The sequence below is a fragment of the Balaenoptera acutorostrata genome, chromosome 10 (genome assembly GCF_949987535.1).
Source record: "Balaenoptera acutorostrata chromosome 10, mBalAcu1.1, whole genome shotgun sequence".
NCBI classification, from domain to species: domain Eukaryota; kingdom Metazoa; phylum Chordata; class Mammalia; order Artiodactyla; family Balaenopteridae; genus Balaenoptera; species Balaenoptera acutorostrata.
Genome location: NC_080073.1, coordinates 101,090,106 through 101,114,644, shown reverse-complemented (window position 1 = coordinate 101,114,644; position 24,539 = coordinate 101,090,106). Strand labels below are relative to the sequence as shown.

The 24,539-nt window shown below is 36.5% G+C and overlaps 1 long non-coding RNA gene across 2 annotated transcripts in view; it reads left to right on the top strand.

The window, feature by feature from the left end:
- LOC103009864 (uncharacterized) overlaps positions 1-22,097 on the top strand; it is a 270,100-nt gene extending 248,003 nt beyond the window's left edge. The window contains exons 3-5 of one of the 2 annotated variants that reach the window (XR_450309.2): positions 17,681-17,781; positions 20,717-20,848; positions 21,872-22,097. This is a non-coding gene — a long non-coding RNA (uncharacterized LOC103009864). Of the gene's footprint in view, positions 1-17,680; positions 17,782-20,713; positions 20,849-21,871 lie in introns of both variants that reach the window. The other variant, XR_450308.2, reaches the window with a different exon arrangement.
- Positions 22,098-24,539: the final 2,442 nt, after the last annotated feature.

Genomic DNA, 24,539 nt, shown 5'->3' with positions numbered 1-24,539 from the left:
GTACTTTAAAAATGTTGGTTTTATCTCCTTTTCTTGTTCTTTGAGACCTCCTAAGTTAATAGTAGATGTAGACACAATAAGAATGAAAAATAAGATTATAATATTTACAATTTTGTAATGATAATAATAATCTAGTTTGCTGTAGCTTCTTCCATCTAAGGATCTAAAGATGATTCATAATCATTAATTAATTAAAAGAGGTGTAAACTGGACCTTATAGGGGAATAATGAGTGGATTCTGCCTGGGATGATGAGGACAGTTTTGCAAAAGAGATGATATTTGAACAACATAAAAAGCAGATTTTTGAAAGGAGACCAAGGATGAAGAAAGTTTATGGGTAATCAAGAGTACATGGCCATCCTATGTTCTTGAAACACAATGTGTGTGTTTACACTTGTGTGGGTGAGGTTGCGGAAGTGGTAAAATGAAGAAGCACCAGAAGTTGAAGATAGATTGAGTCCCAAGGGTAAAAACTCTTTCACATTAACACTATTCTACTGGAATGAAAAGCCATTGAAGGATTTTAATCAATAAAGTTAGAAGAAAAGATTTGTAGAGCTTAAACATTGGTTCAGCAGACATTTCCATATGATGATAATAGTTTAGTTCTGAGCCACTTAAATTATGTGTTGACGCCATCACTTCTGTACACAAAACAAAACAACACTGTTAATTTCAAGTATGAGAAGCATATCAATAGTTCTAGCAAAAGATGTAAAACCAGTGAGGTGGTTTAATTAACCCTTGAGTTACTTCCAATGACAAAACCCCATTGAGTTGTTGAGAGAAGAAATTTTGGGGGAAAAAAAATCTTGTTGAATAATACATCCTATAGCAGAACATAGTCTTGATTTAAAAGAAATTAGGGATTTATACAGGATCAGGGATGGCATGGATTAATAAAGTCCATAGCACAGCACTTTCTAGCAACAACAGTTTTGCTTGATTTCACAAATCAAGAGGCCTGCCAACACTGAAATTACCTCCAGAGTTAAGTGTCTTGTAATTACAGTCTATGTAAAACCATAATTAATGCAATGTTATACTTACAATTTTGTAATGATAATAATCTAGTGCGCTGTAGCTTCTTCCATCTAAGGATCTAAAGATGATTCATAATCATTAATTAATTAAAATTCTTAAGCATCCCAAGGATAAAGTAAATGGGTTTTTCAGAACTCAATGCTCAGTTTAAAGTAAGTTTAATCTTCATTTGGAACTACTATAAAATAAATAAGTGTTGGGGAGAGGGAAAATGAAGTGTGGTTAGTTGGAATTGATCAGAGTATTGATATCATCTTCTTTTAAATGTGTCATTTCCAGCAAGTCTGCCAGAGCACAGAAAAATGAGTAATCTCACGGAATAGTGACTCTATTATAAGTCTTAGGTGCTGTTAGAAGGTCACCTATGGACATATGGCAAAGAACTAAGTCCTTTTAGGTGAAATGATTGATATGAAGGTAGGGGTAATAATATCCTTTGTAACGATTCTTGAACAAAGCAGAACTTGGTTCTGGATGTGTAATTGTACTACCTGACTATTCTACAAGTGACTCATTTTCAATTCTAAGTTGTATTATACTTTATTATTTTATTGTAATACTTGACCAAAAAATGAATTAGGTTCGTAATGTTTATAACTTATTCTGGCACAATGACAATTTAGAAGCACGTGTCCAAAGAATGTTATTGCTCTGAGTTCATTTCAAACAGAAATTTATCTTCCCCTACAGAAAAATTGTTTTAACTTGTTAGAATTACTTAAGAAAAGATGAAAACCTGTTGCAATTTTTAAATCGGTCATCTTTTAATCTCTTTTGAAAAGGCCAAGGCAGAGTTCTTCCTTATTCTTATGTATGATTTTGACCAAAGATATTATTACAGGGTACTAATGTATTCCTCATTGCTTTATATTATTTTCAAGCAATTGGTTGCAGAAAAATGATATTGGATGTAGCAATAAAATATTTAACTGACCATAACTGTTAAAGAGTGGAATTCATCATATATACAATAAATGGTACTATAGAATAATTTCTGTAGCCATGATACACAAATTAGGTAAGTATATTTATTATAATAAAATTATTAAAATAAACTTAGTATATAATAAGTATACTTCTGTCACAACCAATTAAAATTGTTTTACTGGTTTATTTTCTTTCTTAAGGATAAAATGAGATAATCCACCTTGTCTGTGTAATTTGTCTCCTCTTTTTTCTTTTTTTTCTCTATCTATATAACTGTTCAGTTTCTCTTTCTCACAGAGTACTGCATTTATTTTCATTATACACTCAGTTGTTTCTCTATTTTTTTGATCCATTTCTTCCACGATTTTGAAATCATTAATGTTACTCCTAGGAAAAGTATCAGAAGTCATTAGATACGGATTTCGTGTGATTTGTCTTTGATAAACCACAAACCATCAGAGGGCGAATACTTTAGCAGCCCAGGACATTATATTTTTATTTCTTGCTATTTGATGTCTTGTGTCTTTATCATTTTATCAAGTTACTAAACCACTTATTGGCTTTTACACATTCCTAAAGTAAAACCAACTAAATAACTGACATATTTCTCTCTCTCTCCATATATATAATAAAATAGAAATAAAGAATAAAATAGAAAAGAATGGAAATCAAGGAGAGATGTGCTAAAGGTCACTGAAGTGCTATAGAGAATTCATTCAGATCAAAGAAAGTTGGAAGTTATTTGACAGTGTTTAACAGGAAGCAGCTGCATCGGGAAATCTTGTGTAATAATTTATTCTTCTTTAGACTTGCAGAGGACTGTGCTCTCTCCAAAGAATTCAAATCATTGAATGTGGTCACCCTCTTCTGATTTCCTTTGCCTATTCAGTTCAGGAGATGTGATGCAGTGTGATGAGTCAGTGTTATGTCTGATGGAAGTGTCAGGCTCTATAAGTTCTCTGCCCCAGGATCCGGGGTGAAGTGCTACAAAGCACATTTTTGGTGAAGCAGAAATAGCCTGGCCTTTCCTGCACTTCCCATGGCTGTGGTAGATGGAAAGCAATGAATTCAGAATTCTCAAGTTGGTTGAGCCATTGTACCAGTGAGCTTTGCTTCAGGCACCCTGGATATTGCCACATGAGAACAATATTTCATTTGTTCTCAGATGTTTGCAGCTGAAGGGCCACATTTAAGGGCTGAAATTTCTGCCACACAACCAACCTCACCAGCTTCTACTGCCCATAAATAAATATGCATCAGAATTTGCTAGAATTTATTACAAGATTGACCTTCTGTTTCATGAGTTCATGATAATGTGAAGCCTGGTTTTATCAACTATCCAGGTAAAATAATAAATTCGTGTTATTACCTAATTGTAAACAAAGATGAAACAGGTCAGTGGAGGAACGCTGAATCATTAGAGAATATTTGTGAGAACTTCTACTAGATATTGTGAGAAACAGGAGAAAAAATGCTGTAGTTTACAGTGAAAGTCACTGGCCTTCAAATTCATTATTACCAGAAAGTCTGAAATCAGACGGTATGAGTTCTAGTCTCTGCCATTGACATTGGAGAATCAACTGTGGTAGAATTAGCTGAAGAGACTTGCAGATCATCTGGCGGCCCCTCCGCACTTCGCTTACCTCACTCTTTTTCAGAAACAAAGAGGCTAAGTGATTGATGAAGGCCTTCAAGCTTCCCACATCTGCTGTCTTTCCCCAGCAAGTGCACGTGTCAGTATCCTCACATGTTCTCCTTTTCTCCTCTCCCATTTCTAGAAAGAAGTGTCTTTTCTCAGGTGTTAAGTTTAAGACTGATACCACCCCCGTGCCTTGGCTCCATCCTTTCCTGAATCCAGAGGACGGCTCTGGGGTCTTCTTCCTACAATGACCTTCATTCCTTCCTTTATGTAACTTCTCTCTCACTTCCCATAAAAGGAAATCAAATTGCACTGCATCCAAACCTCCCATCAGCTTGGTGATCTTTGGAAAATGTTTTGAACATCTTATTAGGGAAAATACACACATACACACACACACACACACACACACACAAGTAGAGAGAACAGAATAATGAGCCCCCATTCATGCAACACTCAACTTCAACAATCCCTGACTCCTGGCCAACCTCGTTTCATCTCTACCTCCACCCATTGCCTCTAGATCAGAGTATTTTGAAACAGATTCCAGATATTAAATCATCTCTAGTATTTATCACTAAAATAAAAGAACTCTTTCATTAAACATGACAGCAATGTCATTCTCACACTTTAAAATGAACAGTAATACTTTAATAACTATCAAATATCCAGTTAGTGTTTGAATTTTCTCGATTGTCTTGGATAATTTTTTAAGAGTGTTTGAATCAAGATTCAAATAAGATCATCCTTTGCAATTAGTTGATGTATCTCTTAAGTCTCCTCCTCCCCCTCCTCCTCTTCTTTCTTCCCCTCCTCCCCACCCCCCCGCATTTCTGTAACTTATTTGTTGAAAAATCTGTGTATTTGTTATGTGGGGTTTCCCACAGTCTGGATTGTGCCGATGACATCCTGTCATGTCATTTAGCAGGTTCTGACCCCCATGATTCCTACAAATTGGTAGTTGTATCTAGAGGCTTGATCAGATTCAAATTTTATATTTTTGCAAGAAATACCTTCTAGATAGTGTTCTGCACTTCAGTTAGGAGGTAGATAATGGCTGGTTGTCTCTTGTGACATTGCAGTCAATTGCCCAGACCCAGCGGCCCACACACCACTGGGGGGCAGAAGCAGTGGCAATGACCTACTCTGGGTCCAGGCAATTAGGGGTGCATTGCCTGCAGTAATTTGGATCCTAAAGAGGGTTTAAACAGCAATATAACTAAGTAAATACTGGCACACTTTTTATCATTACTGAGGCCACTAATTTTAAATAATATCTCTGAAAAATCTTCAGCTGGACTAAGTTCTCAACAATTGCTGCAGTTACTGTTGAGTTTTAATAATATATATGTAAGCATAAATTAGCACATTTTAATTGCCTATCCTTTCATAAACATTTTCTTCTACGTGGAAGTTAGTTTGGAGAAATCCAGTTTCGCAGTTGGCCTTGACACACAAGGACTGGGGGGAATGTTTCCATTTTAAGGATAATTTCCTAAGCTTTTGGGAGCTCTGGGTGCAGTCTGTGACTTCGGTCCCTTTGAGGCTACATAGTCTTGTTTAATTCCAAAATCCAATAATATATCATAATCATTGTCAAGAGGAACGCACAGAATGCAAGTTACTTTACTTCTCAAGTGATCATTTTGTGTGACAACTTGAGGTTATTCACATGCTGTTTGTTTTTTGAATTTAACTTCATTTGTTCTTAAATTTAAAAGACAATAGCAAGTGAATTGCAAGGTATAAGAGTTTTGTTTGGTAAGTGCAAATTTTAGTTCACACATCAAATTTTACTGTATTTGATTTACATGTTTAAAATTGGAATTCTTTCTTTTTCATTGTTAATTTTTATAAACTAAAGAACATATTTGTATAGGAAGGCAGGGCAAACCCTTTATTCTTTCTCTTTATTTACTAGTTTTCAAAATAACAAGTTGGTTCCCTAACATCCTCCAAAGGTAAGGAATTCGTTTTTGTTTTTGTTTTTATGAACTCATCGATCTCAATGTATTTGATGTGTCTTGCAACACGTTAAATCAATGGCAATCAGATTGCAATTATTATCCTTATGGCTGCCTCAAATGCGCATGTGTGGCTAGTGTGGAGGTCTCTTCAGGTTAGCTCCTGAGTCCTTTTGAAACAACCTTAAGAGTCTTTGGTAGCTTTTTGCTTTTTGGTCAAAGGTGTTTCAGGCACATTTTGTACTTTCCCTTTTCCACGCTCGGCATCAGTCATTTCTACAAAGAGCGCTGGTTTCTTTTAGTGTGAAATAGTGTTTAAATGCAGTAATCTGAGCACTAATGGTGCTCATTTTCAGTGGAGAGTGCTAGGGAAACAAAAAAGGTAAAATGTACAATAAATTAATACAGATATTTCTAAGTCAAATTCGGATTCCAAGATTTTTACTTGCCATCTTCCATATTACATCTCTAACTTCCAATGAAAATTCCAGTTCTCGGTAATGCCAACCTAAATACGGATTTGCTTTATTACGTAATTCATGCCCAATAATTTCAGAAGAGCAGTACCAATTCTACCGCCCCCCACTCTGATTACTGTAAACATTTAAAAGTTTTTTCATGATTACTTTTGTCTATAGGATCTCTTCAACTAGGGATGGACAGTCATATTATTGTGTTTTAAAGTCACTTGAAATTTTTCCTCTTTTTAAAATTGTGTCAGCGTGATGCCTATTTAGGTTCATTTGTTTCATTTGGCTTTAGATTACAGATTGCATTTTTTTTATGGGTTTTTTTTTTTTTTTTTTTTGGCTGTGTTGGGTCTTCATTTCTGTGCGAGGGCTTTCTCTAGTTGCGGCAAGCGGGGACCACTCTTCATCGCGGTGCGCGGGCCTCTCACTATCGCGGCCTCTCTTGTTGTGGAGCACAGGCTCCAGACGCGCAGGCTCGGTAGTTGTGGCTCATGGGCCTCGTTGCTCCGCGGCATGTGGGATCTTCCCAGACCAGGGCTCGAACCCGTGTCCCCTGCATTAGCAGGCAGATTCTCAACCACTGCGCCACCAGGGAAGCCCCCAGATTGCTTTTTAACATTTAATTTTGGTTTACCATTATGTAAACTATTTACGTGGTTCCCAGATGAATTCTACGGAGTAAGGTATATTCAAAGAAGTCTATCTTCTCCTTCTACTTCCTCCACCTCTCACCTTTAGGTATCCTCTTTAAAACATTCTGGTTTATTCTTGCATTTGTAGTATAAGCAAATATTGGTTTGTGCTTCCATTTGTGAATAATTACAAATAGAAACAATAACATGATACACACTATTCTACACCTTGGGCATGTTTCTTAAGTTCTCTCGTACTGTTGTCGCTAAGGTAAGGGCAATGATACCTATGTTGAGAGTCTCCACGTGCATTAAATGAAATCATGTCTGTGAAGGGCTCACAACAGTTCCCGGCACACAGCAGACACGCATGAATTGTCGGCTTTCCCCTCTCTCTGAACTCAGTCCAAATCCGCCCCACGTGTAAAGGACCTCCTCTAAGAGGCCGGCTCCACCTCATACCTACAAATTTTGTGAAAGTTCCAACCAAATTTTTCACCTTCTGTCTTTCTCCTTAATGATTTCTCTTACAATCATTGAGAAATAAACAAAATTTCCTCAAAACCTAAGGACACAAAAAACAGATATTAAATTCATAGCACGTTTTTATAGTTTACTTTACTTTCCCTGAACATATGTATATATAAATTGGAGTGAAGTATCTTTGAAAATCAGACCTTCTTTTTAACTTAAAGCATTCAGAGGAGCAGGGATCCCAACTTTGGCTTCCTCAACTTCTTAAGAGATTAAAAGTTGAAACGTGGCTTTGAGCTATTCTCACATCGTTACGGGGGGATCATAGTGCCTTGGGTAGGATTTACTCATGTAGTTTGGTCCATAAATTCTTCCAAATCATGGAGTAGGTGGAGGGATAGATAAAATTTTTTAAAATGTCTTCGTGGATTAAAAGAACTACCATCTTTTAATCAGCCTGCATCCATTTGGACAGAAGCAGTAAGACCCTGTTCTGCCCAGCTCTTTTACCGGGCAGAGGGGAGCAATTGACATTATATCTACTCATCCTGTAATAGCCCATCGCTTTACAAAGCTACACTTGAGTACAAATGTCGGCCAAAAAACGTCTGTCCTTGGCATTGACATCTTAATTGTTCAGCAGCTCCCTGAATGGCTCAGGAAGGGCATGGTGTGATGGCATTGATCTAAGCTTCACACTCTTCACATCCAAGTAACTGCTGAGAAGGCCGTAAGTTTGTCAACATACTCAGTGCTTGCAGGAGACAGGACCAGGTATGTAACCCTCAGCAAGCCATCCAAGTTACCCTGTGACACTGAGCAGCTCACTTTATCTCTCTGAGACTTCATTGTCTTGTCTGTCAAAAGCTGCTGTTGTATAAGGTAAGTAAGATTTCTTCCAGCTCTGAAACGCTACGAAACCTGGTCTGGCTTGAGCCTAATTAACATCAGTTCATGATGATATTGGTGTAAATGTAATATAATCCTCATTTTCTCACAAGATTGCTTTCAAATTTAAAAGTATAAGTAGTTCTATGTTTGGAAAGGAACTTCCAGGGTGTGGGAGCATTGATATATTATTTCATCCTATGTTTTGGAGAGAAAGAAACTATAGAAACTATTAAGAAGGAAGTAAATGTGATTAGGAAGATTGGGTTTTGTTGGTTTGAATGATGAATTTGAACACTTTGGTGCTGTTAAATATTCAGACCCATGAAGTTCCTCTTTTTCATGAGGGCACTGAAAATACTGTAAATAAAAGTAAAAACTACAAACATTTATCGAGCTCTTGCATGCTGGATGCTTTCAAACAGATTCTCTCATTTAAACTTTACACTAACTATGTGTATTACCATTCCTGTGTATAACTGGAAGCTCAGACATGTTAATTACTTGGTCCCCAGATCACACAGCCTGTAAGGGCTGTACACAGAAGTTGAACTTCGTGGGGTGGTCATGAGCTGATACATTCAGGGAGTGTAGGAAGGCACTCGACACCTGGTATGGACTCTAGCTGTGACCTCGTCTTCTCTTCCACCTTCTTCTTCTTCTTCTAACCCTAAAGCCCATCATCTTTACCTGGTGAAAGGCAGTTTAGTGAGCTCAGGTGCTGGTGCTAGGCTGTCTGCATTTCAGTACATACACTGTTGTTATCTAGTTGTGTGGGAGGGCAAGCTCCTTTATCTCCCTGATCTCTGTTCCTCAGTATTTTTCATCTGTAAAATAAGAATAAAGAAAATATTTATAAGTTTTTTAATGAAGATGAAATGAGTTCATATATATATATAAAGATTCAGAACAACACTTGGCATGTAGTACCCACAATGAATAGAAACTATTCCTATGAATATATTTCTTCTCTCCTACCTTGATTTTGCAGAAATAATTCTTCAAAAGCTACCATTCATGGTGTTATTATAAATAAGATAGGTAAAATAGATTCTACTTAGGAAAATAGAACATACTGATAACACTTATTTTATTGGTCAAATTCTCTGATCTGGTGGAGCACAGAATGACTTCTCTTGTTGTCTTTATCCCTTACAAGCTTAGAGTCAGTTTAATCTATCCTTTTATAAACGAATTCCTGTAAAAGCTAGTTATGATGAGGAGGAAAAAGCAAATTCTAAAACAAAGTCTACTTTCTTTTTCTCAGCAAGTGTCTCTTTCTCTACTTTGAAATGAGGAGACACAGTTGAAACGTGATCATTTCATCCATCCATCCATCCAACCATTTATTCAATCATTCCTTCAGCAATCACTCAGAATTGCTCCACTCGGTAGAAAGAAAATCAGCTTTGGGCTCACACATCTAATATGAAAATGACATTCTGCCTCTTGCTAGCTGTGTGATCTTGGAAAATCTACTTAACCTCTCTGAGCCTCAGTATTCTGAAGTGAACTATCAGATTGACAACACCTTCCTTTGTGTTGCCTGGCCAACCTGCAAATAAATGTATGGAGGGCAACAAATTTATCTTCCTCTCAAAATAAGGTGTGAGCCTACACAAGAAAAAAGTTTGTCTGGGTCACTGTTTAGTGCCATTTGGTTTGGCTGATGATTTTGTCCTGCCTAGAGTAGGAGCAGTGTAGACTATAGAGCTGGGAAAGGCCTTAGACCTCATCCTGTCTGACCTGCTTATTTAATAGATGAGAACATTTTGGTCCCGACAGGGTAAAAGAGACTTGCCTTAAAATCAGATCTGCTAAACTGTAATGCATTATATTGTTTGTGCTTTTATTTTTCACTTTATCTTTCCTTCTTATTTCACAATAAAAATGAGTACCTTTACTTATTTATCTTTAGAAAATTACCTTTCTTTGACATTCAATATTCAAGAAAGGATATCTACTTTCTAATCCACTTTTTTCTTCTTACAATATATCTTGGGATATTGAAAATATCCCACTTTTACAAATAAATCAATAAATGTAAAGAAATTCCAATCTAAATCTCCAAAATATACTTTATAGAACTTTCTAAGTAAATTATAAAGATTATATGGAGGAATGAAAGCATAGAGATAGGCAAGACATTTTACAAAGAGGAATGAGGAGAAACTTTTTCTACAGGTACCAGAATATAATATAAAACTATAGTAAATATAATTATGTGGTTTTGGCATGGAAATGAAAAAATAGATCAATAGAATAGACTAGGTTCCAGAAAGAGACTATGCCTATAATAAAAATGGCACTTTAAATCAGTGGGAAAATCGTTTAATAAATGATATTGGGATAACTGGGTCACACACGGATAAAAATTCAGAATTCTACCTTATATACATAGTCTATGCAAAAAAATAGACAATATACTGTTAAAAATAAAGAAAAAAATCAGTCCTATACATTTGTAATGAATATTGCAATCCCATGTGCGTTTAAAGTAGTGTGTGTATATGTACACGTGTGTGTGTGTGTGTGTGTGTGTGTGTAATGTCAAGGAAAGAATCATCAGAGTATAGGGGAGAGGTTAAGAGAAACTTATTTTTTTACTCTCAATATCTCTGTATTTTTAATATTTCAAACTTTTCTATTATTTTTGTAATTATAAAAGAAACAGTCCAAAGTACAAAAAACACTTCACTGAGTTGTACATTTTCTAAAAATTTCTGGCAATTGTATGTGTGTGTGTGCATTTTGTAAACCAAATCCAATATGAAATTAAGTAAGGGAACTATTATTTTTTGGAAAGTTAGAGTGTTTCCTTTCAAAAAAGTGAAAATCATCCCCTAATCTCTCCAGGTCTTAGGTTTAGGAACTGGCATATCTGGTTTTCTTTAATGGTGCTTATTTCTATTTACCCTTGATATCTGGGGGACCTGATGTAGATTAACCATGTCATGCTGACTTCTGAAAGGTGGGGTCTATCGTGGACTCTGTTACTTGCTTCTGCTTAAACTTTTGTTGAAGAAACTTTCTGCAGCTGAAATGAAGTTTGAAGACTAGGAAACGAGTTTTTTCCACGTGACCTAGTGGAACATGGGATAATGAGGTTCTGATGTATAAATATATTCATTTTCTGTGATATTATATGGGTACACTGGTATGGGTAAAGAACCAGGATAGGTTAAATACATATAATAACTAAAAATGATAGGAAACACTTACAGGTGGAAGACTTTTTAAAAATGCTTTCTTGTATGAACTCACTTAATCCTCACAATAACATTCAAGTTGTTTTATTTATGGGGAAACTACAGCACAGAGAGGTTGGAAACTTGCCCACAGTCAGAGAGCTGCTAGGTGTTGGTACTAGAACTATGGTCCAGGCAGTTTTCTTCCTGAGTCTGTCCTCTAGCTACAGCCAATCATGCAGTGGATATTCTTGCATACGTTTTCTTGTATCCACATGTACAAGCTTTCCCTAAGTGTGGAATTCTTGGCCCTAGTGTGGGTTTGAAATCTCAGGGGTTCTCAGGGTGAAATTCAAAACTGGACCCTGGATAGGGAAGGCAAGGAGAGATCAAAGAAAGAGGCAGAGGACCCAGATTGGTAGGTGGCAGGTTTAATAAGCAAGGGAACTTACCTGCCAGGCTTGTCTTGAGTGGCCGCAAGATGAGTAGGTCTCCACACCCACCTGCCAGAACCTCAGGAGTTTATATAGAGAGTCCTTAATGGGGTTCAGGCACGTATCCAGTCCGGGTAATCTCAACAAAACATTACTCTCAAGGCTGCTTCCTTCAAAAGGCTATTAGTGAGAAACCGTGGGCAGAACCACATTCCAAGTGGGTGGGGGGAGAGTCAGGAACCTCTAATTGCCTGGGTCCAGCTCTCTGGTCAACCATCTTCTCTGTGACCTTCTCCAACACCTCAGTCAGACTTAGTCATCTGCAACTTTTCTAGATATTGCCTATTTCTCCACATCCTTTCTAACACATTAAAACAACTTTTCATATTGGTCAGTCTGACGCGTGTGAAAAGGTAGACTCTTGTGTTTTTAATTTTCATTCCATTTACAACTAGAGAGGTTGAAATGTTTTAATTTTTTTTATAGATTTGTAAAATTTTATTTTTATATTCCAAGTACTAAGCCATATGTTCCATGTAAATATTCCTGGGCTCTTTGTTCTGTTCCTTTGGTCTATTTCCCTAGCCCTGCACCAATACACATTCTCATAGTCACATGAGATTTTCTTACCGTTTTTTCTCCTCTCACTCTTTTTCCTCCTCCTCCTCCTCCTGTTTCTAGAACATCTTGTATCTTATAAGACAAGTCCCTCACCACTTTCTTCTTCAAAATAGAATTGACTATTGGTGGCATTTTAGCTCTTTCATATAAACAGTGAGATAAAGTTATCAAGTTCCAGAAAATAAATCTGTTGCACTGAGTATATGGATTAACTTGGGAGAATGGATATGCTAGTTCTGTCCAGCAAGCACTTTCTGAAAATGTTGGAGGCTCTAATTACGTTAGCTGCTGAATCTTAATGTGTAATGAATTTTACTGGCTTTTCAGTAGCTGGTTGCCAAAAGAGACTAACAACTTCTAAAGTAACTACACATGGTCATGGCCTCTGTCAGATGTCAAGTGCTGTGGTTAAAGTTTTAGAAAATTTATTATTGATAAATAAACTTGCAATAATAAATTTCTCAATATTTATTATTGTTGTTTTAATAAATATTGAGCCAAATCTGTAATGTTTAGAGTAATGCGACCAAAGGAACAAAGGAAGGTAAATCTCAGCTGACTTCGTCTGCATCCAGCTGCCCAGGCTTTAATGCAAATTGTTGTCCAAGTTTGCAATTTCATTCTTACTTGACAAGTATAAACTGATAAATAAAATGTCAAGCCCTGAAGTCTGCTTTGCAGTCAAAAAAGAGCTGTGCTGGGAATTGGTGACAGTCGTGATAGTCTAGACTCTGTGACATGGGCATGCCTGTGCCTTGGTTTTCTCTGTGTTGTTCAAGTTCACATCTAATGAAATGCCTTCCCTTCCATAACATGTCTACTCACGTGCTCTCTCAGCTTTTCTCCAACTCCAAAACTCGGTGACTCTGGGTCTGACCTGGCATGAGGAATAAGAAATGAATGGCCCTGGCTCCTAGTTTCAAAGTGGAAAATCATTAAACTTTTATGTGAACCTGACTTGATGGCATGCATCTCACAAAAACATTAGAAAGAATAATTGGCTCTCTCTTCTCCCAGAAGCAAAGGGCAGATTTTAGTAGACAAGAGAGCTTTGGATACAAATACCAAATACTGAATATCTGCGTTCAAGGTCTGCTTCTGTCACATCCATATCATACGACTTCAGACAAATCACTTAATGTCCTTTTATTTGTTTCCTATCTGTAAACCAAAGGAATTATATTATGTGATTTAAACTCAGCATCTAAAAACTAAAACAATTAAAATTCGCAGTTATTTTGTATGAAATGTAGATAAAATTTGGGCAGAATATTAGGGTTAGCTGATAGAATGGGGAAAAGATCTAACTATATTGAGAAAACCACAAAATACTTCATATTATAATTAAAGCAAGTTGTTAGGTAATTTCGCATATGCTTGGGCATTACTTTCAAGCCCTCCTCCAACTGTAAAAATATATCTTAAATTCTTAAGATTATAATAGATATCTATAAAATCAATTTGTTCAAGAGCCTTTCAATTTTATTGCTTAGGTTTGCTGGGACATTTTGAATATATATAGTTCATGTGGAAATTATTTAAAATCATAAGGTAGACCCTTGTCAGCCTTACATAGTTTATCTGTGGCTCTGCTTAGAAGCTGGGATATGGATTCTATGACTTCTATAGGCCCCTGCATGTCCCGGGAATATGTGGGTAATTGGTTTTTTTTTTTTTTTTTTTTTTTTTTACTTTTTGGGTTTATTTATTTATTTATTTATCTATCTATGGCTGTGTTGGGTCTTCGTTTCTGTGCGAGGGCTTTCTCTAGCTGCGGCAAGTGGGGGCCACTCTTCATCGCGGTGCGCGGGCGTCTCACTATCGCAGCCTCTCTTGTTGCGGAGCACAGGCTCCGGACGCGCAGGCTCAGTAATTGTGGCTCACGGGCCTAGTTGCTCCGTGGCATGTGGGATCTTCCCGGACCGGGGCACAAACCCGTGTCCCCTGCATTGGCAGGCAGATTCTCAACCACTGCGCCACCAGGGAAGCCCCTGGGTAATTGGTTTTAACAGTGCTTAAACAGCACATGGTTTGAGTATAGAATAGGCAGAATTTGACCCCAGGAAGACAAGCATAATGATAATTTTTTAAAAATAAGAGCACTTGAAGAAAGCCAGAAACAAATCCAGAGTTACTATAAACAAAGCAGAGAGAGGCTTACTCATCACAGGGAAAATCAGGCTCATTAAAGAAGGTAATTATTACCTCTGACATACAGAACTGTGTGCTGCTTTAAATTAAGATTCTTAACGAGGCATTTCATTGTGTGTCCTTAGCTGAGAGTTTTAAAGAGGAAGTCTTTCTTCCAAAGTCGATGGGAATGGAGCTATGTTCGAGAGTTTCACTGGAGGAGGATATTTCAGGAACGAACAGTTCAGGAATACTAAATACACACAACTATATACACACAATTTCAGAACAGATTGCTGGTGTGCCGAACGCCCATCCAAACCATGTGCTTATAAGAGGAAAATGTAAACTTTGCCACATGCTAATGATATGCTAATGAGTATTCGTGTTAGATGACAAGATCATGGTCTTTGTTCCTTTTCTGCTAATGCAATGAATAAGCTTGAATAAGCACTTTTAAGAGAAATTTGTAAACGTTTACATTTTCCCCCATTTTTATTAGTTTCTGTTTATCTCACTTCTCTTGCTCAACAAATGTCTTTTTTTCTTTCTGTGCTGTATTGCTTATAGGATTTGGGATGCACTTCATTTTATTTGAGATTTTTAACAGGCTCTCATCTTCTCACAAGGCAAGAATTTGTCTTGATCACCAAAAAGAAATTCTTTATACCTGTCTCTAAGCAGTCCCTTTATCAAAAAGCTTGTACTGAACACCAATATCTAACTGCATATGATACTCATACACACAAATGTGTTATGTTTTAAGAAAATGAATGGATTTTCAGTTGAATACACTTATTTAAAAAGTTACTGTTTATGGCTCTGCTTTCCAAAATTTAAAAATACCTCACCAAGCCACACTGCTGTTATAGGAAATGGAGTGGGGTGCTGCGTTCCGTCTCTATTTCCCAGAATGTGGCTAAATTCTGGAAAACCTATTGCCCATTAATATGATTTCCCTAAGGATTTTTTATCTGTTCCATCTAAGAGTAAGTGATAGTACAGCAATTTTGTAACCTCATTTTCTCTTTCTATCAGACACATAGCAATGTCTGCCAAGCACCCAGGAGGTACACTAGTCCAAGATAGAATCTATGATCTGTACCTACTATAGAAAAAAAAAGTCTAAATCTTTCTAAACTTCAGCACATGGGAGCATTTGAGTGTGACCCATAATATTACTACCTGGTTAAAATTCATTTCCAGTTAAATCATAAAGTTCTACTGTTAGTCACATGCATCTCACCATGGGATTTTTAAAGTTGGTTCATGTCCTTGGTAAGTGTTCAAAATGTTCTCTCAAGTCAGATATTCTGTGACATGAACTGTTCTGTCAGTGGTGCTGACCTAGCCTTTGTCAGTTTCTATCATGATGTCATGCTTAAAATATATGTTTAGTCTGTTTTAAAAATAAACACATCATTTTCTGTTTTTTTGTGTTTTTTTTTACAGGCTATCTTTCCAGTCTTGGCAACTGATGCAGCCTTTTTTCTACTCTGTTTTTCTCTCTGTGTCATCTATAGATTATAGAAGAGATGTCCTCCCATTGGCTGTTTCAATCAACCCAATACATCCTCCCCATACGTTCCACATCATTTAAAATGGAAATTCAGGATATAAAATTTCTATTAAATATTTACATTATTAGGGAATTTGGAGTTACATATTCACAATAAAAATATTCAGAATTTTTTCAAGTACAAATGAAATAAACTCATATATACACTATCTATGTCCAATATCTCAATTATTTGATTTTTATTTAAGAGTTTAATTCTATTCACATATCATCCATTCAGTTAAAGGGAGTCATTACATTAATCAATGGCTACATCTTCAATTCTCAATTTTGTGTGGGCACGGAGAGACCACAGCCTCAGAGAAAGCATGTTTCTGATATGCATCTTCAAGAATATTCCATTTAAATGCCTATTAATAATCATTTCATTAAATTGCAATATTCAGTCATGGAGAGATTTTATTGAACTTTCTCATTCTCTCCCCAGTTATCATATCCTTAATCTAAATCATACCCTCATTTAAATCGTATGTCAATGCCTTTCAGGTCACTTTTCTCACCTATGATTTGAAAGGGTTGTATGTGTCCTTTTCATATTTTGGGATTATTGAGAGGATTTCTTTGACAATGTGCCTTTATCGTCATGGTTATAGCTGTAAAAGCTAATAGCTCTTGGGGCTCTAAATATATTCTAATTCTAACCTATAGATGAGAGTATGGAAATTCTAAGGGATTTAATATCAATCAGTCATCAAAATGGGTACACAGTTTTATCAGTAGTTTAAGTGAAAGAAGAAAAACATGATCTGAATTTCATGATCCTTCAACTTCTGATTTATTGCAATAAAATAAGTCTGGAACCAGGACAAAATATCTAAATTACTTAATACAATCAAATGTGCTCTTTCAATCTTTAATCTTCAAGAGGTCCTTTAAAAGCTTTGGTTTTACATTTTTGTCACTTCTCAAGCACAAGCTTTTGGCTACTTATGTGAAGTTTGAGACAATCCAAGGTAAATTCCCCAAGATGTCTCCAAAATCACCTTCACAGGTAATTGTCCTCGAATTAGGCAACTGCCATCCCCTCGTCCCCGGGAAAAGGCAGCCGGAGCTCATGCTGCACTTTTGCTCTGGATCTCATCTCTTTAAATCCTTTCAGGTCCTCATCTACATTTTCATCTTAACCGTCCATGAAACCCCTCTCTCTTTAAACATGTTCCGTTTCCATTACCCTGAAAGCCATATAAAACCCATTACTTAATATTGCTACTGCTCATTACTATTGCGGGTGCTATCATTTTCCTTCCTTCTTTTCTTGCCAAATTTAAAAATGTCCATAACTCATTGGTTTATTGATTCATTCATCCTTAGATATAGTACTTTATTAAAGATGTTTATTGGACATAGATATTGTGCTAAGGTGGTGGAGAAAAACCTGTGTATGTCACTTGCTGTGCCCTCCACCAAGACACACTTAGTACTTAGCATGTAGTAGATGCTAAACAAACACGTGTTCTTCTATCCACCCCCCTCCTTTTCTGTCCCCATTCACCAGTTGTCTTCCCTGTTTATTTAAATTTATTTTATTGGAGACAAAGTCATTCTTTCTTTAAATAAATGCCATGTATACAAAAGATGGGCGGTTAAAAGATTTTTCAGGCATAATCGTACCATCTTAATTCAACTGTTTATTTTTTTTATCGTTCTCGCCAGGAGTTACTTACCTGTATACATAATCCCTTGTCACAGGTTTATATTGAAGTCATTGTGGCCTTATATTCACACATGCTGGCTTTTGCTCTATCATTTCCAAAAACTCAAAGAGAATGGTGTAAAACATAGAATGAAAGGTAAGTGAAATTCTATCACTCTGAGATATCATCCCAATATCTTAGTGACCATGATTTTATGTATTTCCCTATGCACATATACATATAATTTCATATGGATTGAATATTGTTTAAAGTGTTCAAAGGTTTAAAAATCATACCTATAATATTTGAAGACATTGTAAAAATAAACATTTCAAGGAATCAAACCTGTATTAAGTTCTCCCATTGGTTTGCCACTTTGGTTCTACATGGCTGCTTCTAAGTCTTTTTCAACACAAATACATATATGAGTAAATACCCAAATATGTAACTTTAGCAACATAACTAGGATTCTGTAGCTCACTTAATATAACTTAATGTCTTGAACATAATACCGTATCAGTGCTTCTCTATTTACCTCATTCAATGATTTTGATTTAAAAAAATTTTTAACTAAATAATACATATGTATATATATTCTCAAGAGCATCTGCTACTATGACGCTTGAAAATAAAAACAGCAGTTGACAACCCCACCCACTCTTAACTACTCTAAGAAACTTTTTTGGATATTTCTTCTGCATTAAAATTTGTTTTTCAAAATAACATTTGTGTATTGCCATTTTTAGACTTTCTTATTTTAGACATTATTTAGACAGTGATTTCTTACAGCAGAAAGATGCAATTTATCTTTTCTATGGAGCTCCATAACCCCCTTCATCTTCTTCCACTTGCATATCTGCTATATTTCAATCACAATTTTTGTGTTAATTCACTAGTCACTGTGTATATGACTATAGGCATATTGTTTACAGCTAAGTAATGCAGAGTACGACAATGACATCCCCTTTCCTGTACTGCTCAGGCAGTTAATAATTGCCTTATTTTGTATTATTTTCTTAACTTCCCTTTACACTTATTATTAATTTATCTTCAGATTCTCTGATAAGACTGTCACATCCCTATAAATACGGTGATGTTTTCCTTGGAGATATCCACCTCTATTTTCCCTGGTGACTTAAACTTTTAATAATATGTTTTGATTGGGTTCTTTTTCATTCATTGAGTTGAATGTTTCATGGACCCTTCAATCTGGTATCGATGTTTTGGGTTATTTTTTTGTGCTGAGAAATTTGTTTGTATTCTTTCTTTGAAAGATTTTTTTTTCTGATTTTGTTGTTCTCTCTTTCTATAACTCTTAGATTGATTCTTTCTTATACAATTTTTCAGTTTTGAATATGTTTGTTCTACCTTCTCAGGAAGTTCTTCAATTTTATCTTCTAGTCCTTAAACTGAATTTTTAACTTCTCTTATACAATTTATTAATAATTGTATAATTATTAATTTCCAAGAGCTATTGTTTTATGAACAACCCTTTTGCTTAATAATATCCTTCTTTGTTTCATAAATCTTCTCTTACTTTCTCACTTTTTTTTAGGCTATCAATTTCAGGATTTTTGTTCGTTTGTTTCTTAGTTTTCCCTTTCTCTCTTAATAGTCTTATTTTTTCTGAGTTTCCTTTCCCTATCTCCTTTAATCTTTGTCTTTCTTGTTGGAGGTTTTAAAAAATGTTTTATATCTCTGGCTCTCTGTTTATATTGAAAATGAGGCAGTGATGCACTAACAAGAAGGTCTGGATAGGTGAGCGGGCAGATTTGTTGACTGTGTGTAAACTCAACCTTTGGGTTGGGGCCTTCCAAGAGTCAGTCTCTGTAGGAATTTTTTCTTGGATTGGGGGATTTTCCCAGAAAGAAACCCTCCAATCTCTTGACTGTGAGGCCAGGGTAAAGATGGTGTAGAAGAGAGTGTGATTTTAGTTTGGCTGCTGGGCTCTGAGAGCCAGACAAGGGAAGAGGAATGTGGGTTCATAGACAAGGGAAGAGGAATGTGGGTTCATAGTCCAATAGTCACTTTCACTGTCCCCCTTCTTGGTGCTTCAATCTTATGCTCAACTGTGTCTTATGTCTGTGAACCCAGAGCATCTCTTGTTTAAAATATTTGTATAGTAAACCTCCCACGTCCTATAGGGTGGCAGAGATGTAGTGACCTGTCTGAATCAGATGGGAGAGGTTACCTGGGGTGTAGTTACTATTTGTACAGACCAAGCTCGTTGTTCTTATCCCCATCCTGTGTCCTTGCCTTCATATGTACCAGCTGCCTCCAATTTTTGAGATATTCTGAGATTGTTTGTTGAAAATTACCTTGTTTCCTGTTGGCCCTTAAATTGAGTGGAGTTTTGATAATGACCTGTAGAGAAAATTTTGTAATTTTATTGAGATCCAAGACTTCCACATTCCTTAGCCTCACTGATGCAGTTGGTTTTAGTCTTCTTGTTTTTTTAGCACAAGGTATGACACAAACACCAAAGGAAAAAAACAAAAATAGAATATAAATAAACCTACCAGAAATAACACATCTTGTTCAGTAGTGTTTTAATAAGTCAAGAGCATAAGAAAATAAGTAATTTTATAAATAAAGTTTATTATTTTAAAATTGCATTGAAATGGCTGACAAAAGAAATTCCATAAGACAATACCCCCAAACCTTAGCAGAGGCAGGAGGACTGTAAATTACTCCTATAGGGTAGGGATGGCCAGGCCTATCGGTGTTGTGAACACTGAATTGGTTGTAGATTTAATGAAGGGAATCTACTGTTTGATTTTTTTAAATGTCAACATAATCTACTGTTTGATTTTTTTAAATGTGAACACTGAATTGGTTGTAGATTTAATGAAGGGAATCTACTGTTTGATTTTTTTAAATGTCAACATAAGGAGAACAAATATGGGGCACATTTCACATGCCATCTATACCTGCCTAAAATATTGGAGCATTATTGCCCTGAGTGTGCTTGCATTCTTTAGTTGTTTCTCTTTGAGGTGTTTCTCAAGAACAGAATGCTTCTTAGGTGCTAAACAAATATTTCATAACCCAGTAAAGACACTATTCAGTATGCTTCCTTTTTCCTTAGCAGGAGTCGCCGGATATCTCTGTCCAATATTTGGAGGAAGACTTCTGGGAAATGGCTGGCAGCTCACAATGTCTATTGAAGCAAATGAACTCTGTAAAATGAGAGATTTGCAAGAATCCTTAAAATTTCTGCAATGTGAGTTTATTCCCAGGATCAAATCATACTCACCTCTCATGCTAACCAACTTGCTGCAGCCCGGGTGATGGTTTTCTCGGGATGACATGGCAGTGGGGCCTTTTCAATGACTCTAGAACCATTGTGTAGAAAACATTTGGCAGCCTCAAGAGGCAGTCTTACTGACCGTGGCCATATCATTTCACAATTTTTAAATCAAAATCATCCTTCATGTATATTACGCCTGGGGTGTTATTTTTCTTAACAACATCAGGAAACTGAAGGATTAGCTTTAGGATAGATCCTGAACGGTCTTGCTTTTTCTGTGATTTAAATCTGAAAAGAAGTCATAGACTTCCTCAAAAATGCAGAAAAGCATTTTTTACTTCTGCTTTTCTCTGCACACGACCCTCTATCTGACGGTCACAGGGACTGAACAGATATCAACAAGAAATGGAGGTGATCGAGAAAGAAGAGGCATGTATACTAATTTCTGCAATTATCAATTTGTCCAATTTTGTAGATCGATAAGGAAGCGATGGGTTTAAGCTTTGGCAGTCTTTTGCCTCCTGTCCCCTGGCAAATTCTGTAATATTGACAGGATCGGGCATGTTCAGGGGGGTATGGCTGTAGACCAAGTTCTGTAATTTTGGAGTTGGATCAGCAGTAACAGGTTGTCAGATTAGCATCTGATGTTGATGAGAACATCCAGGTGAAAGATGCAGTATGAGACCACATACATCTGAGAAAGGAGCTCGGAACACTCTTTCCTGAGGAATTCAACCTCCTATCAGTAGAGGTAAAGTGGATATAAGAAAAATGCCATGGGTGTGGAGAGAATGAGGGAAGGTCATATATTTCAAAAAAGAATATTGTTTACAAGGAGTGTTAATAGGTTTCAGGGGAAATGTTAATTTTTTTTTCTGCTAGATGAAATAGCTACTGTAAGTTTTTAATGGTTAATCATTCATTCCTGAATTTTTATATTAAGCATTTTATATTACTTTATTGACCTAACTTTTATGCTCTTCTTCATTTTGACAGTAAAGAATGACCAGGCAGTACTCTTTGAAAATTGGAGACCATTTGCACCTGCTCTCTGTTGAGGAAAGTGAATAATAGGGTGCCCTCAAGGAATTTCGAAGGTATCACTCAACAGAAACTTTTGTGTCTGAAGAAAACTAGATCATTTTATCATGGTAGGCATAGTGATATGTTTGCTTTAATAAAATGCCATATTTCTGCCTTTAATCTCTTGTCAACCAGCTATTAAAAAGCCCCAAAGTGCATGCGTGCAGCACATGTAAACACTTGTGGTTTTGAGGTTACCACAGAACATACTAATAAAGCATGTAATTTGTGTTTTGTGCACAGACTGTAATAATTTATTGAGTGGTAGAAAGAAGCTAGAGAAGGATTTTCTCTAACTGTAGCCAGCAAGTCAATTTAATTTTAGGGCTCTACACAGAGGTGCATGCAGACACATGTTCATACAATGAAATCATGTGTAAAAAGCATCAGAAAGCCTCCAGAACAAAAGTGGGGCAAAATGTAAATTAGTTTCAAACACACTGAACGCATTCTATCAAGTGTTCTCATGCTGTTCCTTCAAGCTAATCAGCTGGGAGGGTGGGTATTCTTTCCCAAAGAGATGTGTGTGCCTGTGTATCACACACTGATAGTATGACAGAATGTAGATTAAGTTAATTCAAGTAAATTAAGATAAATCATCATGGCAATCACATTTTAAACTTCGTGAACATGAACATGATCTCCATAGCGCCTGTGGATTAGTTTTGCTCCTTTATTTTTATAGGGAATAACAAAATGTGGAAAGGTCGAATCACTTTTACAGGGTCATGGAAGAGCTAATGGTCTGACTACAGCTTCTACCATGCTTATTGGAGCAGCTGATTTCTCTGTTTATGCAAGATCCTTATAAGTGAGGATCGCATCTTACTCGTTTTCATGAAACTTCTTCCCTCGTGAAATACATTGCACACAACACACAAGAAATGCAGATCATTTGAATGGAAACGCCTCAAAAGGGAAGAAATGAGAAGCTTTACTGTATACATGCCAATGTCTGGAAAATTTTGTGAAATTCTGTAGTTTGGGAATAAAACCAGACTTTATGCAAACAAAAACATGTTCAGTTTAGAGAAAATGTCTGTGCCCAGAGGAAATGGGTCTTAGGAACCCTGTGTTAATTCCAAAAAGATGCAACACCTGTCACCTGGAAAGCAAATCACCATTCTCTATGCTTTTCTTTCCTCTTAAAATGTATATACTGGGCTTCCCTGGTGGCGCAGTGGTTGGGAATCCGCCTGCCAATGCAGGGGGCACGGGTTCGAGCCCTGGTCTGGGAGGATCCCACATGCTGCAGAGCAACTAAGCCCATGTGCCACAACTACTGAGCCTGCGCTCTAGAGCTCACGAGCCACAACTACTGAATCCCACGCACCTAGAGCCTGTGCTCCGCAACAAAAGAAGCCACCGCAATGAGAAGCCCGTGCACCGCAACGAAGAGTAGCCCCCGCTCGCTGCAACTAGAGAAAGCCTGTGCACAGCAACGAAGACCTAACGCAGCCCAAAATAAAAATAAATAAAATAAAAATAAATAAATTAAAAAAAAATTAAAAACAAAAAAAATGTATATACATATATTAGTTTTCAGTGCAGACAAATCTTTTGTGGTTCAAAAGCTTTGGAATTTGAGGCCAAATTAAAATGAATACTTTGTACCACCTTTAAGCCATAACCCACTTCTTCCTTTGGTAATACTTATCTAATCAACCAGCTCCCACGGACAACTAAGGATTGAAGAGCTTCCTTGGCCATGGGAAAGCATAAAGGCATTTTGCAAATCTGTAAGGAGACAATAGCAGACTATGCCTGAGAGCCATTCTATTTAAAGCAGAATTGAAATTGCACTGATCAAACCTGGGAAGGAGTTTTCTACTCTCATGAGAAGGAAACCATGATCTTAGTGGCCATTCTAATCCTTTCTGTGGTCTGAACTTCATTACTCTTTGATCATTTGCTCACATAATAAAGACATACAGAGAAAGGAGAGGGGAAGGAAGGGGGAAGGAAAAAGAAAAAAGAAAGGAGATAATTAGAAAACCCCATCTTTCAAATGTTTATCTTATGCATGTTGGCTGGTAACGTTTTGTTTTGTAGCAACAGTAGCTCTGAAGTCAACATTCATCAAACGCCAGGAACAAATGTTTTCAGATTGATAAAAGTTATGATTTAGAAGATTTTTGATTGGCATAAAATGTAACAGATAAAAAAAGTAGAGATTAGTTATTTAATCTCTAGCTGAATTAAAACAAGCTTAATTGGGGCTCTTTTGCTTACATCCTTTTTGGTGTTTATCTGTGGGTTTCTAAACCCTGTGTGGATGTCAAGGCATCTTTCACGAAGCACCTTTTAACTGAGCCAGTTTCTTTTAACACACACTCTGAGGGGAGGAGGGACTAACAGAGTCAAAACAAAGGTAGCCCCCAGCTCATGTTTAAATCTGTAGCTCTGTAAGTTTGCAAAGGTTCATGCACCTCAAACGTAACTAATTTTATTTTAATATAATGATCGAAACAGCTATTGAAACGTTTTAGATAAAAATGGGCAGATATAAAGAATAATAACAAAAACTGAATCAATTTAGAACACCAGGTATAGACTGTACTCTAAAATTGTTCAAAAATCA